At 48.1% G+C, this 16,917-nt stretch overlaps 1 protein-coding gene and 1 long non-coding RNA gene across 7 annotated transcripts in view; one reads left to right on the top strand and one right to left on the bottom strand.

Moving 5' to 3' along the window:
• LOC109501773 overlaps positions 1-8,426 on the bottom strand; it is a 28,136-nt gene extending 19,710 nt beyond the window's left edge. The window contains exon 1 of the long non-coding RNA XR_002744018.2: positions 8,358-8,426. This is a non-coding gene — a long non-coding RNA (uncharacterized LOC109501773). The remainder of the gene's footprint in view (positions 1-8,357) is intronic.
• Positions 1-16,917, top strand: part of LARGE1 (LARGE xylosyl- and glucuronyltransferase 1) — a 544,237-nt gene that overhangs the window by 404,845 nt on the left and 122,475 nt on the right. The gene's annotated exons all lie outside the window — the stretch shown is intronic.

Genomic DNA, 16,917 nt, shown 5'->3' with positions numbered 1-16,917 from the left:
AAGAACTCAGTAGACCTTGTTCTGCGTGCCCTATGCACCAGTCCACATAACACATTCCTGGGGAAACAGGAAGGATGGGCAGGAGGCCCTCGATGTATTGTAATCTATTGCCTCCCCTTGCAGAACCAGGAACAAAAGAAAGGTGATAGACCTTCAATCAAACACATTAATGGTATTTGAGAGTTCTACCTGGTCTGGTGTCTTCATCCATTTGGGCTGTTCTAACAGAATTGCATACACTGCATGGCACGCTTATTCCTTACTGTTTTGGAGACTGGGAAGTCCAAGATCAAGGCATCAACAGTTTTGGTGTCTGGTGTGGGACTCCCTCCTGGTTCATAGTTGGCCATCTCCTTTCTGTGTCCTCACATGGCTGATGGGGTGAGGAATCACCCCAGAGATCACCTCCTAAGGGCCCCACCTTCAAGTACCATCCCCACTGGTGATTAGGTTTCAACATAAGAACTTGAGGGGCACACAAATACCCAGTCAACAGCACATGGCAAACAAATCAAGTCAACAGATTCACGGGGCAGTTGCTCCTTGGACAGTGGCACGTAACTACATAACTGTTGGCATATACAGAGCAGTGTATGACTGACACAGCTCTCGTTAGTGTGGTGATGACAGGATATATAGCTCACAGACCTCGTGTGTGAAATCCGGACCGGAGCTCTCTTCAGTGTGGCAGTGACTGGGGCGGGACGGTTCTGGGCTCCTCTCTCCTTGCAGTGCCTTGTGATGACTTGACCCAGAGTAGGGGCCCTCATTCTTGTTTTTCTTTCTTTTTTTTTTTTTTAATTTTTTTTTTAATTTTTTTTTAACATTTATTTTTGAGACAGAGAGAGACAGAGCATGAGCAGGGGAGGGGCAGAGAGAGAGGGAGACACAGAATCCAAAATAGGCTCCAGGCTCTGAGCTGTCAGCACAGAGCCCGACGCGGGGCTTGAACTCACAGATCATGAGATCATGACCTGGGCCGAAGTCAGATGCTTAACTGACCGAGCCACCCAGGCGCCCCAGTTTTTTTTAATTTTTTTTTTAATGTCTATTTATTTTTGAAGGAGAGAGATAGCCTGAGCTGGGGAGGGACAGAAAGAGACGGAGACCCAGAATCCGAAGCAGGCTCCAGGCTCTGAGCTGTCAGCACAGAGCCTGACGCAGGGCTTGAACTCACAGATCATGAGATCATGACCTGGGCCGAAGTCAGACGCTTAACTGACCGAGCCACCCAGGCGCCCCAGTTTTTTTTAATTTTTTTTTTTAATGTCTATTTATTTTTGAAGGAGAGAGATAGCCTGAGCTGGGGAGGGACAGAAAGAGACGGAGACCCAGAATCCGAAGCAGGCTCCAGGCTCTGAGCTGTCAGCACAGAGCCTGACGTGGAGCTCAAATTCATGAACCGTGAGATCCTGACCTGAGCCCAAAAGTTGGACGCTTAACCGGCTGAGCCACCCAGGCGCCCCAAGGGGCTCTTATTCTTGGAATCTCATCCCTCCATGTCCTCCCAGGTACCTAATTCAGCGCAGTGATTAAACGTAGCTCAACAGAGAGAGCCTCTGATGTATGTTCAAAATGCAGCAGGAAAAGGATAAAATGAGTAGTTTTCCCATTTCTCAGGTTTCTGAGAAAACTGAGAAAACCCAGACATCCAACAGAAGCTACAGGAAGTGAAACAGAAATAGGAACTGGAGGTCAGAAGCAGGTCACTTCTGTGGAGTTTAGCCAGAATCCTTGTAAAAACCAGGATCCAGGAGAGACGGACAGGACAGCCTGACAGATGCAGAGACAGAATGAGGATGGACTGGCCGCAAGCTGCTGGTCAGATGTGCTCCAGATCAAGGTTAATGGAAAGGACCGGGCCCCTCAGTGAAACGGGTGAACTCGGCTGTCCTTGACTGTGCTTGACTCTACACATCGGTTGAAGCTTTATAAACTCTAACCTCTGGAGTGGGGTAATTTGTGCTACTTCCTGGGAGACTGGACTGAGCATATGTAGCTGTCCAAGTTAGCAAGTCAGTGAAAGGACAACATCTCAAAGTCTTCCTTCTAAGGGAGTTCCAAACCTTACATGGTGACAAAGAAGTCAGCTTGTCTTTGGCCCACTACTAGAAAATGGAAAATGGGAAACACTTTGCAAAGATTCATGTCTAACAAACCATAGTGAGAAACCATGTAAGAAGTTTAAACAAAGTTAAACACCTAACAGGCTCTATGTTTGCACAAACATTCTGTTTTATTTATCACTCATTTATAGCCCACTTTATCCTACAAAGGGTTTTAAGCAACTTACACAATAAGTTATGTACAAGGTTCATTGTATCCTGTGCTGTTTTTAAAGTTGAGCTCTGAGCTTCCAGGCTGCCAAAGTAAAAAGGTCTACTCGGTCATTTGAAGGATTCTTGCTCCAAAAGAATATATAATTGTTTATTTTGAGGGGACTCAATCTACAGTGGACGGTGTCCTCAGTAACATCCTTGCAATAAATGCAATGGAGAGTTTTGTAGAGCTCTTTGTTCAGTGTCCTTTGGGGAAAATTGGAGGCCAGGCATGGGAGTTTAGTACAGGCCCCAGGCAGTGTGGCCCTGTCATGCAGCCTTCTGCAATCCCCCCACCGGCCCTTAACCAGTCATCCATCACTGTGACTCCTTTCTCCCAGGCCTTTGGCAGGATCTCAATGGCAAATCATGCAGGGTTAAATTCTGATAGCAAAAGAAATGACTGTTTTGTAAGTTAAAGCCTAAATGAATTGAAATGTCCTAATTTTGACTACAAAAAGAGGATGGGAAAGCTGTCGGCATCTTCCCTGGGATCCACGTACACTTCTCAACTTCTGGGCTCAGGAAATGTGTTGTTTCTATGCACTTCTCTTTCTCTGGCCAAGATGGGCATCATTTCCCTCCTTCGATGGCTCTGAAATGTATTTCCAACATACAGCATGCAGCCTCGTGCCTTCTGACCTATTCTCCAGCAGCCTCGAGCTCTAAGTAAGGAACACATTCCATCCAGGCAGATTTTTTTACCTGCCACTTGCTACTAAATCAGTGACCTTTTCTAGATTGAGCCTCGACAAAAGCTTTTTCATGCAGCCAGCTCACCTGGGACAGACAGACAGACTGCAGCTGCCCCTGGTTCCTTTCCTGGACGCCTCGGTGCTATAGGCTCCCCATTCGTCTGCCGCTCTTTCTTCTTTTGCTCTGAGCCGAGGGAGAGTTTCTTTCTCCTCAAATGTCACCTCAGCTATGCTTTTCCAACCCCCTGTCTTCTCTGGTAGGCTCCCATTCCCGCTGCCGCCATCAGTCTGGACCCCCACCTCTACTGTGCTGTCCCCATGTCTCTTAGCCCCACTTGGCACTTTACTGTGGATCTGTCTGTGGCCTGGCTCTCCCACTGGAACGGATGTGCCAACGAGACAGGACCTTAAGGTTTTTGGCTTTGTTGTTGTTGTTTACGACTCAGAGCCCAGAACAGTGCCTGGCACATAATCGGCATTTAATAAATGAATGCTGGATGAATTGAATGGGTGGATGGCTGGCTGGCTGGCTGGCTGGCTGAGCAGATCTAGATTAGAATGCTGGCTCCTTGTTCAGAATTATGTGCTTATCTACATACACATACATGCATCCCCTGTCTGGCTCTCTCCCACCACTGCCCAGTGACTTCACCAGACCAAATTATTTTCTACATTGAACTTGCAAGCCTCCATTTATGGTCTGCATCAAAAAGGATATCAAAACTGTTGAAAAGCAAGGTCTTGCGTTTTGTTATTGGCGACTTAATACCATGCCAAAGAAGACCATTAGCTGACTATTGCAGGCGTGTTGCCCTTGGCTTGCTAAGAGAGGACTCTCCCCGAGGAGGACGGCAACCAGCAGGCTTCGAGACTGCGAGCAGAACCCCGTGGTTTATGTGGCGTGTCTGCTGTTCAGCTCCTGCAGGTGTGGCGTGAGAAGAGTGTGTGTAAGGGCCCCAGGAAGCCAGGGTCCACGCCAGCTGTTGGTATCAGCAGCCTTCCTTCCCACGCTGATCCTGAACAGCTGAGAAGCACCGTTTTGTTAAGACTCAAGGGTTCTGGTCTCTACACAGCTGTGTAATCTTGAGAATCCTGTTTCCTCTTGCTGTAACTCGGTTCCATCAATGATGCCATGACAAGGTTAGAGTAGATGATTACCAAGTTGTTCCAAGTGTAATATTTTTAACCACATTAGGACCTGGTATTGATAAGCTGTTCTCATGCCCTTTTGAAGTCTGCTGTTTAGCATGTCTCCCTTACCCGTGTCAGGCCATGTATTTGGTCACGTGCTTTGTCTCCTTGATGAGTCCGTGGCCTTTCTGAGGGGGAGGACCCTGTCTTGTCTATGGGTCTGTCACCCATAGTCAGAGCTAGTGCCCAATACTTGTGCATTGTGTGGACAATGCGACTCAGCTCTTTTCCTGCACTTGGGTACCTGCTGATGGAGTTTTAATTATGCAGTGAAATGCCCCAAAACACAGGTGGCTTGTGCAAAATTCATAAATCCTCCATGCATAAGTTCTGAGAATCTGATCACTCTCCTATGCCATCTCTCACATTTCTTCAATATAGAAAACTTGTTTTTAATGTTTTTAATGTTTATTTATTTTGGAGAGACAGACAGACATACAGTGCACGGGCAGGGAAGGGGCAGAGAGAGGGAAACAAGAATCGGAAGCAGGCTCCAGGCTCTGAGCTGTCAGCACAGAGTGCAGCGCGGGGCTCGAACCCACGAACTGTGAGATCATGACCTGAGCCAAAGTCGGACGCTTAACCAACTGAGCCATCCAGGCACCCGTAGGAAACTTTTTTAACCCCCTTTCCTTCTCTTTTCATCTTCATCCCAGAAGAACGACACCTAGGCTTCCGGTCACACTCAGATCCATTTTACCTCTGAGCCTTACCTGTAAATGGGAACAACGCTAACCTTGCAGGGTTGGTCACAGGATTAAGTAACCTCTAGCACAGTGCCTAACAGGGACTAAGTAATGTTAATTGTTCCCTCCAGGGCTCAGTTCAAGACACCCTCAGAGCTTTCCCAGGCAACCCCTGGTGGTTGTTCTTCAGACACCATAGGATATGATACCTCTGTTGTTTATCTTGGAGTATCTATACTCACTTTTGCACAATAGATTGTAAAATGCTAAGCATCATGGCACCTACTAGAGTGTCTGCTCTTTTTTTAGCCCAGTGTCTGGAAAATAGCAGATGCTTAATTCATGTTCTGTGCAGGCAGCGGAGACCACACAGGGGAAGGACAAGGGCACCTGCTAACATTTCTTTATCATTCAGATGGAAAGTGTGGTCCAAAATATTCCCCAGGCCCTTGCCACTTTGATATCCTATGCCATGATGCTGGAATGGGTTTGTTCATTTTTTTTCTTGTTTTTTTTTTTTTTTTTTTTTTTTTTTTAAGTAAAAAAGCCTCATCCTTGATGCAGGAGTTTCCTTAGACACGGGGCGGGGGTGGAGGGGTGGGGGGGGCTTTTCTAAACACGAGACACAGTTTTCTTCTGTGAGCACTTGTCCTCAGGTTATCGACAGAGAGAAATGTGATTTTGAGCTCAGCTTTCCTGCCCCAGTGGGCTGCTTTGGCACATTGTTTCAGGGAAGAAGAGTGGCAACTGATTTCCCTCCCGGAAGGACGTGTATCACAAGGCGTGTGTATCAGGCGCTTCAATCTGAAGCTGCTGAGAGAAGTACAGAGACCTTGGTTTCTCACCACTAATGCTAAGGAAGCCAGTTACAACTCTCACCGTAGACAGCATCTTGTGAATGAAAGGTGATGGCAGGTGTAATGAAGCGGGGGAGGGTGAGTCTGGGTTTGGGAGTCAAGACTGCTTCGTTGCAAATTTTAGATGGAGATGGCAGAATCCCTACCTTTAGAGTCCCCATTGACGGGTGACAGACAGTTGCCCTCCCTTCTGCTATTATTCAGGGGAGATTCCTTTTCTGGCTTCTTTCTCCTTTGTTCAACAGCAAAGCATTATGGGGCTCAGCATTCTGCCTTGGTCTTCTCCATTAGCCTCTCCTTTCCATGAGCTTGTGTCCTTTTTTTTTTTTTTTTAATGTTTATTTATTTTTGAGAAAGAGACAGATTGTGAGCAGGGAGGCACAGAGAGAGAGACAGAGACAGAGACAGAGACAGAAGCTGAATCAGGCTCCAGGCTCTGAGTTGTCAGCACAGAGCCGGATGCGGGACTTGAACCCACGAACCACGAGACCATGACCTGAGCCAAAGTTGGATGTTTAGCTGACCGAGCACCCAGGTGCCCCTCCATAAGCTCATGTTCTTAAATGCCGTTTGTGTTCCAGTGATACCCAAATCTGCAGCTTGGATCGCAGGCTTAATTTAGGCCAAACAAGAACTCTTGATTCTACCCCAGTTGTGATATATCCAAGCTTTAGGATACGGTTCAGCAATAAAAAGAAAAGCAGTATTAATGCATATGGCTTGGATAGATTTCAGAAACACTATGCTAAGTACAGGAAGTCAAATATGAAAAACTGTGTGCCCTGTGATTGTGATTCTATTAAGCGCAGTCCTAGAAAAGGCTCGACGATAGTGTAACGGAACGAAAATTAGCAGTTGCCTGGAGCTGGGGTTCAGGGAAGTAGATTGCAGAAGGGCCCCAAGGAAACATTGGGGTGTTGGAACCATTCTGTATCTTGATGGTGAGGATGGTTACATGGCTAGACACATTTGCCAAAGTTCTGTTAAACTCCAGATCAGTGAGTTTATTGAATTCCACTGTATTTCAGTAAAGCTTGAGGAAATGATTCCATAGTTTCTGTCTAAGCAACTAGAGAGGTGGAGAGAGTGAGCTGCTCTTCCCTGATGTGGGTAGCACAGGTGAGAGCAGGTGGAGCAGAGAAGGATCAAGACCTCAATATGGGATGCGCCAAGTCCAAGATGCCTGGTACATGCCCCAAGGAGAGAAGTGAGATGGCGGCTGGATTTATGATTCTGGGGCTCAGTGTAGAAATCAGACTGGGGATATAAATTGAAAGTTACCAACACGTGGGCAGTATTTAAAGCAGAGTGGCCCCGGGGCACCTGGACAGCTCACTTGGTTAAGCGTCCGACTTCAGCTCAGGTCATGATCTCATGGTTTGAGAGTTCAAGCCCCATTTAGATCTTGCTGCTGTCGGCACGGAGCCTGCTTCGGATCCTCTGTCTCTCTCCCTCTCTCTCTGTCTCTCTCTGCCCCTCCTCCACTCACACTCTCCCTCTCTCAAAAATAAACAAACATTAAAAAAAAATTTTTAATAAGTAAATAAAGCAGTGGCCTGGAGGGAAGTCACTGGGGACGCAGGCAGATGATTGGCAAACAGAGAAGCTCCAGGGATTGAGTGAGGTCTCGGCACTCTGGCCTCAGTGGTGAAGACACAGGGGGATGCCCCATGTAGACCTATTATTGGCATATATTACTTCCACAATGTATTAGCTACGTTGTCATCAGCTTTTATGCTGGCGAAATCCAATTCAAACATTGCCCATTTTTAAATGTGCATTTCAGTAGTGTTTAGCTGTTTATAGCATTATGCAGCTGTTCTCTCTCTCTACTTTCAAGACATTTCCTATCACCCTAGAAAAGCTCCCCATACCCAGCCAGTGATCACTCCCCACCACCCCTCCCACAGTGCCCGTTAACCACTGACCTACTTTCTGTCTTTATAAATTTGCCTACTCCAGACATATAAAAGGAATTGTATAGTATGTGATCTTTTGTGTCTGGCTTCTTTCACTAGGTGTAATGTGTCCAAGGTTCACCCGAGTTGTAGCGCATATCAATACTTCTTTCTTTTTATGGCTGAGTATGTTATTTTGTTATTATGGCTTCGTGTCTCCCCACGCTGACTCCAGAGAGCATGTGTGGGAGTTCTTACCTGAGAACTTTCCTCCCCTCCTCCTTTGACCTCGCTGTCCCTTCCTTCCCCTCCCTCTACTGATGTGACTTATTTTAGGGGGTGAGTCTCACCTCCTCGGAGACTTACCCCATGCCCAGCAGCATCTCTTTTGCGTCCCTCAAGACACATACAATAATAATTCCATCAAGTTGCCTTTACCACCTCTTTCCAGGAGGCTGACTGGCTCCAGGCACAGGCTGACCTGTTATCACCACAGCACCATCCCCAGCAAGGAGAGAGCAGTTCAATGCTCTCCGGGGTATGTGGAGCCCTGGGAGATCCAGGGTTAGGGGAGCGTCAGAGTCTATCCCCTTCCCTACATGCTCCACCCCCTTACTGGATTGCAGGCACCTCACCTCCACCTCTTGGTGTGGATGGCCCTCAGCCCAAGCATGCCACCTGCACCCAGATCCCTCAGAAGGTGTTTACTGACCATGATGCACGTCTGCAGCCCTTACATCTCCACGCATCTCCAGGCATGTGGATCTCCAATGGGCTGTTTCTAATAGAAGGAAAAAAAAAAATAAGACCTTTGGTTGCTAACCCTTCCAAGCATCCACTCGTCCTACCCCGCACAGCAGCAACAACGTTCTTTTCAGATCCAAACTCTGATCACACGGGCATTTAATGGCCATAAATGAGGCTGTGCAGTTCCCCTCAGTGCCACACCACACCACGGGGCACGGTTCACGTTGTCTTCTTTGCACATGGTGCCCGGTGTTGTGTGAGCAGATGGTCCTGCCTGCCTCAGACCCTTCAGCTGTGTCCCTGCCTATCCTGCACGGAGAAGCTCCTTACTCCTTCACCATGAGGCCCTGCACACTTATCGCGTTGGCTATCAGTCCCTCGAGGGGTGGATTTTCCTCCTGACACCAACCAGTGCTCCAGCCCCCTGGGGACACCAAGTAGGCATCCTACAATTCAGTTCTGACACGACTACCTGGAATTGGCATCCAACCCCACAGGCTTATGGGCTCTGTCCCACAGGACTGCCTGTCCCTCGGACACCAGACATGAGCATCAGGCCCCCAGGTTACCCACAGTTCCATTTGACTTGGCTACAAAGTCAGACCCTCCCTCAACCCCCTTCTCACATCGGTTTGCTATTTGCTAGAACACAGAACTCAGGAACCCACTGTACTTAGTGGTTGATTCTAAAGAATGCAACTCAGGAACAGCCACATGGATGAGGTGCCTAAGGACGAGGTTGAAGGGGGAGGGTGCGGTAGAGGGGCCGTGGCCTTTCTGAGTGCACTCCCCTCAGGCACCCTGATGTGTTCACCAGTCCGCAAGCTCTCTAATCCCATTACTTAGGGTCTTCACGGAGGTTTCGTCAGGTAGGTAGGCATGGTTGATTAAATCACTGGCCATTTGTGATGAACTGTCTCCAGTCCCTCTCCCTTCTCTGGAGGTTGGGCAGTGGGGTGAAAATCCCAAGCTTCCAATCAAGGCTTTGTTTTTCTGGCAGCCAGCCTCCCCCACCCAATGTAGCTCTCTAGGAGCCCACCAAGAGTCACCTCATTAGAACAAAAGATGCTCTGGGGCACCTAGGTGGCTCAGTCAGTTGAGACTCCAACGCTTGATTCTGGCTCAGGTCATGATCCCAGACTCATGCGATCGAGCCCTGTGTAGGGCTCTGCACTGACTGTGAAGGCTGCTTGGGATTCTTTCTCTCCCTCTCTCTGTTCCTCCCCCCTCACACGTGCTATCTCTCTCTTCCTTCCTCTCTCTCTCTCTCAAAAAAAAAAAAAAAAACTATATGGGAGAAAAATTAAGTACTAGCTACAAAAGACACAAAAATGTTGGCTAATAATGGTAATGCTTAAAGTTGAGCAGTAGTTTATGGTTTACAACATTTTATTTTACTCTTAAAATAACTATGATGGAAATAGACTGAATTTTACCATCATCCATTTTAAATAAATGAAAACTAAAGCTCAGGAATCAAGCAGTTTGGGCCCAGGTTGCACAATTAATACAATTGACCTTTGAACAATTTCAGGAAGGGGGGCACCGAACCCCTGCCCCTCACGCAGTCAGAATATCTGCATTTAGCTTCCGACTCCCCCCAAACTTACCTACTTACTGCCTGGAGGCCTTACCCATCATGTGAATAACCGCTTGGCAGATATTTTGTACGTTATCCGTATTATATCCTGTATTCTTACAAGCAACCAAGAGAAAAGGAGATGTTAAGAGAATCAGAAGAGCAGTGAATTTACAGCCCTGTGCCATATTTAACCAAAAAACCCCACGTGTAAATGGGCCTGCACAGTTCAAACCCATGTTGTTCAAGGGTCAGCTATAATTGGAAAAGCCAGAACTTTTCTGGCGGTCTTAGACTCCCGCAAGTCAGTGCTTTTTCTTCAATCGTAGTAGGAAAAGTGAGATTGTTTCTCCTAGGTGCTATCAACAGTGAGTTACAGGAGTATCTGTGAGCCAGGTATCTGAAAGTTGCTAACAAATTGTGGGTTTTTTTTTTTTATTCTTTTTTTTTTTTTCAACGTTTTATTTATTTTTGGGACAGAGAGAGACAGAGCATGAACGGGCGAGGGGCAGAGAGAGAGGGAGACACAGAATCGGAAACAGGCTCCAGGCTCCGAGCCATCAGCCCAGAGCCCGATGCGGGGCTCGAACTCACGGACCGCGAGATCGTGACCTGGCTGAAGTTGGACGCTTAACCGACTGTGCCACCCAGGCGCCCCGTGGGTGTTTTTTTTAAGTTTATTTATTTATTGAAAGAGAGAGAGCATGCAAGTGGAGAAGGGGCAGAGAGAGACAGAGACAGAGAGACAAAATCCCAAGCAGGCTCCTTCCTCCCAGCACAGATCCTGACACGGGGCTCAAACTCACAAACCGTGAGATCGTGACCTGAGCCGAGATCAAGAGTCGGACACTTAACCGACTGAGCCACCCAGGCGCCCCCAAACAAATTGTGTTTTTAAAAAAAGATCCAAGGAGTCCACGGATGGAAGTTGCTCCCCTGGGGGAGGCCTCGTCTGAGAGGTGACAGCAGTCAAGCGTCCTGGGAGTTGGTGTGATAAAAGCAGCCTTGGAAGATTGCCCAGCGGCTGGCCCTGTGTTCCTTTTTAGTTTTTCCCATTTCCAAAGACCAAAGATCAAGAAAGGAAGAAGAGAGAATCATTATTTGAGATTGAGCAGGATTTTTTAAACTGTAAGTTAAGTTAATGTGGGCTCACTTGGGACTGACCTAAGGAGGTGGGTGGGGACTTATTCTTGCATCTTGGCAGATGGAATCGTTACCTGGACCTTTATTGGATTGCAGACTCTTTTCTGAGCCTCAGGCTGTCCTTTTCTGTTCTCCACAGATGCCCCTGGGGTAGGAGGTGCTCTCAGCTCAGTGCTCTGGGATTAACACTCAGATGAACCACAGAGGACTCTGCCGTATTCAGGACCCCTACCCACAGCCTCTGGTGGCGGTGCAGGCAGGAACAGGTGTGCAGGTCAAATACGCCTTGGCCAGCCTTTTTACCCATTCTTTCCTGTCCTTTGGAGCCTTACCCACAGTGTGAGGGAGAGGCCCTGCAGGTTGTTCCTAACCACAAATGTAGGTGTGGAAACAGAGTGCAACAGAGTAATCTGAACACCGCCTAATAAAGAGATTTTACAATCAAGTTGGAAGGGAGATTTGAGGTCCTCAAATCTAGTACGGAAATCCCTGGGTGCCCTCCCACTCCAAAGGCCCCCAAATCTGCCATGCATGAGAATTAAGGGGGCTGTCTTTGCAGAGAAATCCCCAGGCCTCATCCCAGGAGAATCTGCTTCAGTGAGGTTAGGGGTGGGGCCTGGCGGAAGGTAGCTAAACCATTTGAGAAGCGTTGTGTAGAGATCATAAAATCTGACAGGCGGGGGACTGGGCCTGTTTTCTTCTTCGCTGTTGTTTCTCCAGCAGTTGGCACAGAGCCCCGTGCACAGTAGGATCTTGGTGAATACCTGCTGGCTGAGGGCTGAATCATGCAGCCTTTTCCAGAACTACGCCAGTATTTGAAAGCTGCTCCCTAGAAAGGCAGCCTGTTTCCATTTTGGCGAACTCTAAGGGAACTTACAGCCTTGCTTATAAGAAGCAAAATCTATCTTCCTTCGGTCTTCACTCATTCAGCCTAATTCTGCCTTCTAGAGTGACACGGATTCTAATTCCTCTTAGAGGGGATTATCCCTCAGCTATCAAGGTCAGCAAGAATGGGGTCTTTATCTCCAAATGAAATCGAGGTTGACTGGAATGAATAAACTAGAGAAAAACCCCCAAGGCAAGAAAATGATTGGAGAGAAGACCTTTTTTTAACTAGGGCACGTGCATTCCAACGCAAGGACGCACAGTATGAGCCTGTGGTACATAAACCTAACCAAGAGTCTCAGGGAACCCCATGAAGTAGATCCCTTTACCATTTTACAGAGGAGGAGACTGAGGGACTACGAATTGACCCAGGATTACCATTCAAGTAGAATTTGAACAAGGTGAGAATTATATTCAGGTTCAAAGAAAGGAGAGGCAGCCAGGTTGGAGAAGCTTGCGCATAGAAAACACAGCCAGCATGGAGTCAGCACTTGAGCCCCAGCATTGGATGGTATGTTCCCAAGCACCTCACTCCCTTTCTCTGGGCTCCACCTGTAAAAGCAGGCAGTTCCGGAGTGAGTACTCAGATCTTTGCTGTGCCTGGGACTTTCGGTGATCCCAGAGTGACTTCAGGCAGAGTTATAGTGAGGATGTAGGATGTAGGGAAACGTGCAGGTTCCTGAAACAGTCCTTTTCAACCCATCCAGGGTTGTTTTAAATACCTTTTGTGTTGCATCTTCTCAGGGGATGCTTTATTATTCTGCACCCACTAGCAGAGGGCATCCAGGGCGAGGAACAGTCCTTTCAGGATGTGTAGTAAATGGTAATGTGATACTATACGTTTTCCTTATTACAGCCGTCCTGCGCTCAGACATGCATTATTGAATGGTACTATTAAAGACTTTTCTATTTTAAAATAGCTTATTAGAATAAATATGAGGTTGAAAAGTCATTGTTGCTTTCTCTGCTGATACTACGGACAGCCCCTAGCTATCACATTTTAATATTCACCTGCTGCTGCAAGCAGAGCAGTTTTGATATGCAGCGGTGATTGGTGGAGTTTCTCTGTGCATCCAGGAGCTTTGCTGGGGGCGGGGGAAAGGAGGCAGCCCTGGGAGCATCTGCAATCCGCGTTAGAACTCTGTTCCTGGCGTTTACCTGGAGAGGTTAACCTGTAAGCATCCATTTCCATCCCATTCAGCTAGAAAGAGTTTACCAGTTCCACATGGGCTAGGGTGGTCCGTGATAGATTTTCATCTACCCATCCGTGCTATACTGGGCCCCCAGGAGCACTAAGCTTTTAATCAAGGAAGCAAAATTATCAAATTTGCACCTTCCAAATATTTTTACATAGGCAGAATGAAATGGCACGGCTCCCCTCAGAGAAGGTGATCAAGTGCGATCTGCCAAGTAATCTGGGAAGAAAATGTGATAAGGGGGTGACAGAGCAGGCGAGGGGACAGGTTTGAAAAATAGCAGATAAAATCTGTGGGATTTGGTTATGGCAAGGATGTGAAGAGCAAGGAATTAAGAGAAGATGCTTTGGAAAGTGGTCTGAACTGGGATGGAGATAGGTGACTAACTTCCTGTCAGTGGTACTTGAGGCCACCGGAGCAGATCCTGTCATCCAGGGATAAAATGTAGAACAAGAAGAAGTGGGGCGGGGGGCAAGGATGGGAGCTGGGGAGCACCAGCATCGAAGGGGAGGCAGGGAAAGAATGTTCAGAGGGAAGAAAACAGCCAAGAGACTGGTGCAGCTGATAGCTTCAGAAAGGCACGGCAGGGCCAGCAGGACAGGGTGCGGGCAGTAGGGCCAGATTTCGCAGAGTCTAGTGTGTGCAGCCGGTGTGAGCACTTGATAGGAAGACTCAGACGCCATATGCACGGTGACCATCGCCATGGAGAGGAAGGGCAGTGCCTTAGGCAGGCATCTGCCAGGAGCAGGGCTCTTTGCCTGTGTCACTTGACTGCACATCCCTTCTTGGAGGTGGGAGGTGGATTCTGTCCTTGCCCTTTTGCAGTGAGGAAATAGAGGCTCAGAAAAGTAAGACCGTGGCCAAACCATACAGAATCAGGGCTAGACCCCTCTTCATCTGGGTCACAAACCGTTTGTCTAATTCACCATGCTGTCTGCCTCCCTCCCGGCCACCTGGTGGGCGAAGCCCAGCATGCCCTGTCCGTGCCCCCATGTGCCACGTGGAAGCATCACCATCCCCCTGCTTCTGGGGCTTCACCTCCTGAACGGAGCTCTCTGCCTTGAGCCAAAAGCTGCGGAAGGAGGGAGCGAGGGGAGTTCCCAGCCTGGAGCCATCCGTCTGCTGGCTGGTGACACCGACACCAGGGCCCCAGCAGAATAGCAAGCTTGTTCGCTCTTGTCTGGCTGTTAGTGGTGATGTATGAATAAGCAAAGAAGACAGCTTCATTTTCATAAGTTAACTTGTGCCTGGAGTAAGGAAGACGGGGAACAGTGCACTTAATCATAACCACAGGGCTGTACGGAAAACAATGACAAAGCCTTTTCTGTTAGTCACGGTGGTTTATTATAATAACTCCTAAGAAGACGAGACAGTGCGGGATGCTGAGCGAGGCAGCACGCCAGCGGCCCGTGTTCCCCCCGAGCCCCCCGCACCGCCCCCCAAGAGGAGTCCCCTGGGACTTTACCTCTTAATGGGATGGCAGGTCTCATGTGTGTTCGCATCATCCAGGTTAAGGCTTTAGACTTTGACCTCTGGAGACCAGATGCCATCTGGCTGATGAGCTGGGATTGGCAAAGCTATAAAGGATGGCCTGTCTTATGCACCGTCTCTGCTGAGAACGGTTTTGTGAGATAGCACTGTTATCAGAAAAGCTTGTGGGGAAGCTTGGGGGTTTGGAGGTCTGTGTGGACCAGCAGGTGTAGCCCACAGTGCAGGTAAGGATGCAGTAGACGACCCCGGGGAGACCCCAAGCCAGCATCACCCACCCTCCCCCACAGAATCAATTATTCCCTGCCCTCCATTCCTCTAACTTATCAGTGTTTCTGTCACTGCGGGTACCATGCTGTTTCATAATTGTTTATCCGTCTCCTCTTCTAGCTGCCTCTAGGGCAAGGACCGTGTTTGATTTGTCTTTGATTCCTTAGTTTTCGTGTGGTATCTGACACAGAGCAAACCCTCAGTCGATATTAAACAGAACCAAAGTCTAGGCAGAGTAAGGACCGTGTCAGCTAAGGAAGGATCGGGGGAGAAGGCCGAGACTGCTGATGCCTGAATCCGGGTGGATGGGACAGAAGGTGGGGCCAGGGAATTCTGGGTGTAATGATAAGAGCAGATATTTACTGAACATTTTACTATTTTTCCAGGCGTTGTTATTGGTAACATTTGAATAAGCAAAGAACACAAAGTAGTGCCTAGAGAAAAAAAATTAATTCTAAGGGATGTCCTACGTATTCACTTTATAAATGAATGAAGAAATGGGCACCAAGAGATTGAGTAACTTGTTCAAGGTTGCACAGCTAATAAGTGGAAGAGCCAGGATTGGACGTGGGCGGTCTGGCTCTGATGTTCGCTTTCTTCGTCCCTTCACTGTCCTCAAGAAGCCGACCACTGGAGGTTGCCACTGAGTTCTGCTGGTTTGTCGGCTAGATTTAGATGCCATAAGAGTTTATCGTGTGCTGGGGACCCGACTGGTGAACCTCACCTTCGACCCTTGCCTTCGACTGTCGGGGACAGAGTTTCCCCACCTGGATCACTAATTCTCAAACGTTAATGTCCTTTCCAATTACCTGTTTTTTTTAAATGCAGATGACCAGACCCAGTGACCAGAACTCTTATTTAGAATTGAGGCATGAGAGAATTAATAGATGACGTGAACCCCACCTTCCCAGACACTGAGCCAATTTAAGGGTAAAAGAGAGCAAAATGTCACCTTTTTAGTGCAAGTTAAATTGGAGGGCTTACTGTGGATGTTTGTCATATCAACACTCTGAGTTGGAATTGGGCCCCCCCCCACCCCGTCCCAAGAAGTGTGGGGCAACTGTGGCCTCGTGGAAAGGGGCCTTCCCTAGGAAAGGACAGGGTTAAGGGGACCCTCTGTCAGAATAGGGATGGAGGAGGGGTTAAGCAATGTAGGCTTGTTTCTCTGGAGCTCACCAGCCAGGTAAGTCCTCCTGTGTGATAGAGGAGACAAAGGGTTGGGGCTAGCAGCCAGGAAATTCCTCCTTCTAGAAACCAGAGAGGCAGGGGGAAGCTGCCTCTGGGTCATAATTAATGTCTAGGTTGATGCCCAGGAACCTGCAGTTAATAAGAACCTCAGAAGCACTCAGTTCTCAGACCACAGTTAGATAAAGTCCTAGAAGGACCTAACTGTTGTGCTAGATTGACCTTCAAAGAAAAGCTTGTGGATGGGCTTGCTCTCTTCCAGAAGCTTCCAGGGGAGCTTGGATGATCTGTGAAAATAGTTATGACTTACAGAGTGCTTCATAGGTTTCAGGCCCTATGCTTAACCCTTAACACACGTGAAGTCGTTCAGACATGTGTAGACACAACAGCCCTAATGGTTAGAGACTGAGGCCAAGAGAGGTCAAGTAATTTTCTCAAGGCTACACAGCTGGAAAGGGGCAGGGGCAGGGCCAGGAATTGGGATCAGGCAGTGGGACCTGAGGTTTCCACTCTTTACCTCTAGCTACCCTGCTGCATGGTTCCCTGTGGATGGACAACAGACCTCTGCAGGATAGGACACATCAGACAGTCCAAGGTACTCACAAGCCCACTTGCAAAGCCCAGCTGCCCTTTTTTTTTTTAATTTTTTAAAATGTTTTATTATTTTTTTTTAATGTTTATTTTTGAGAGAGAGAGCATGTAAGCAGGGGAGGGGCAGAGAGAGAGGGAGACAGAGAATCTGAAGCAGGCTCCAGGTTCCAAGCTGTCAGCACACAGCC

Source organism: Felis catus, chromosome B4 (assembly GCF_018350175.1).
Source record: "Felis catus isolate Fca126 chromosome B4, F.catus_Fca126_mat1.0, whole genome shotgun sequence".
NCBI classification, from domain to species: Eukaryota; Metazoa; Chordata; class Mammalia; order Carnivora; family Felidae; genus Felis; species Felis catus.
This window is presented reverse-complemented; position numbering and strand designations above follow the sequence as displayed.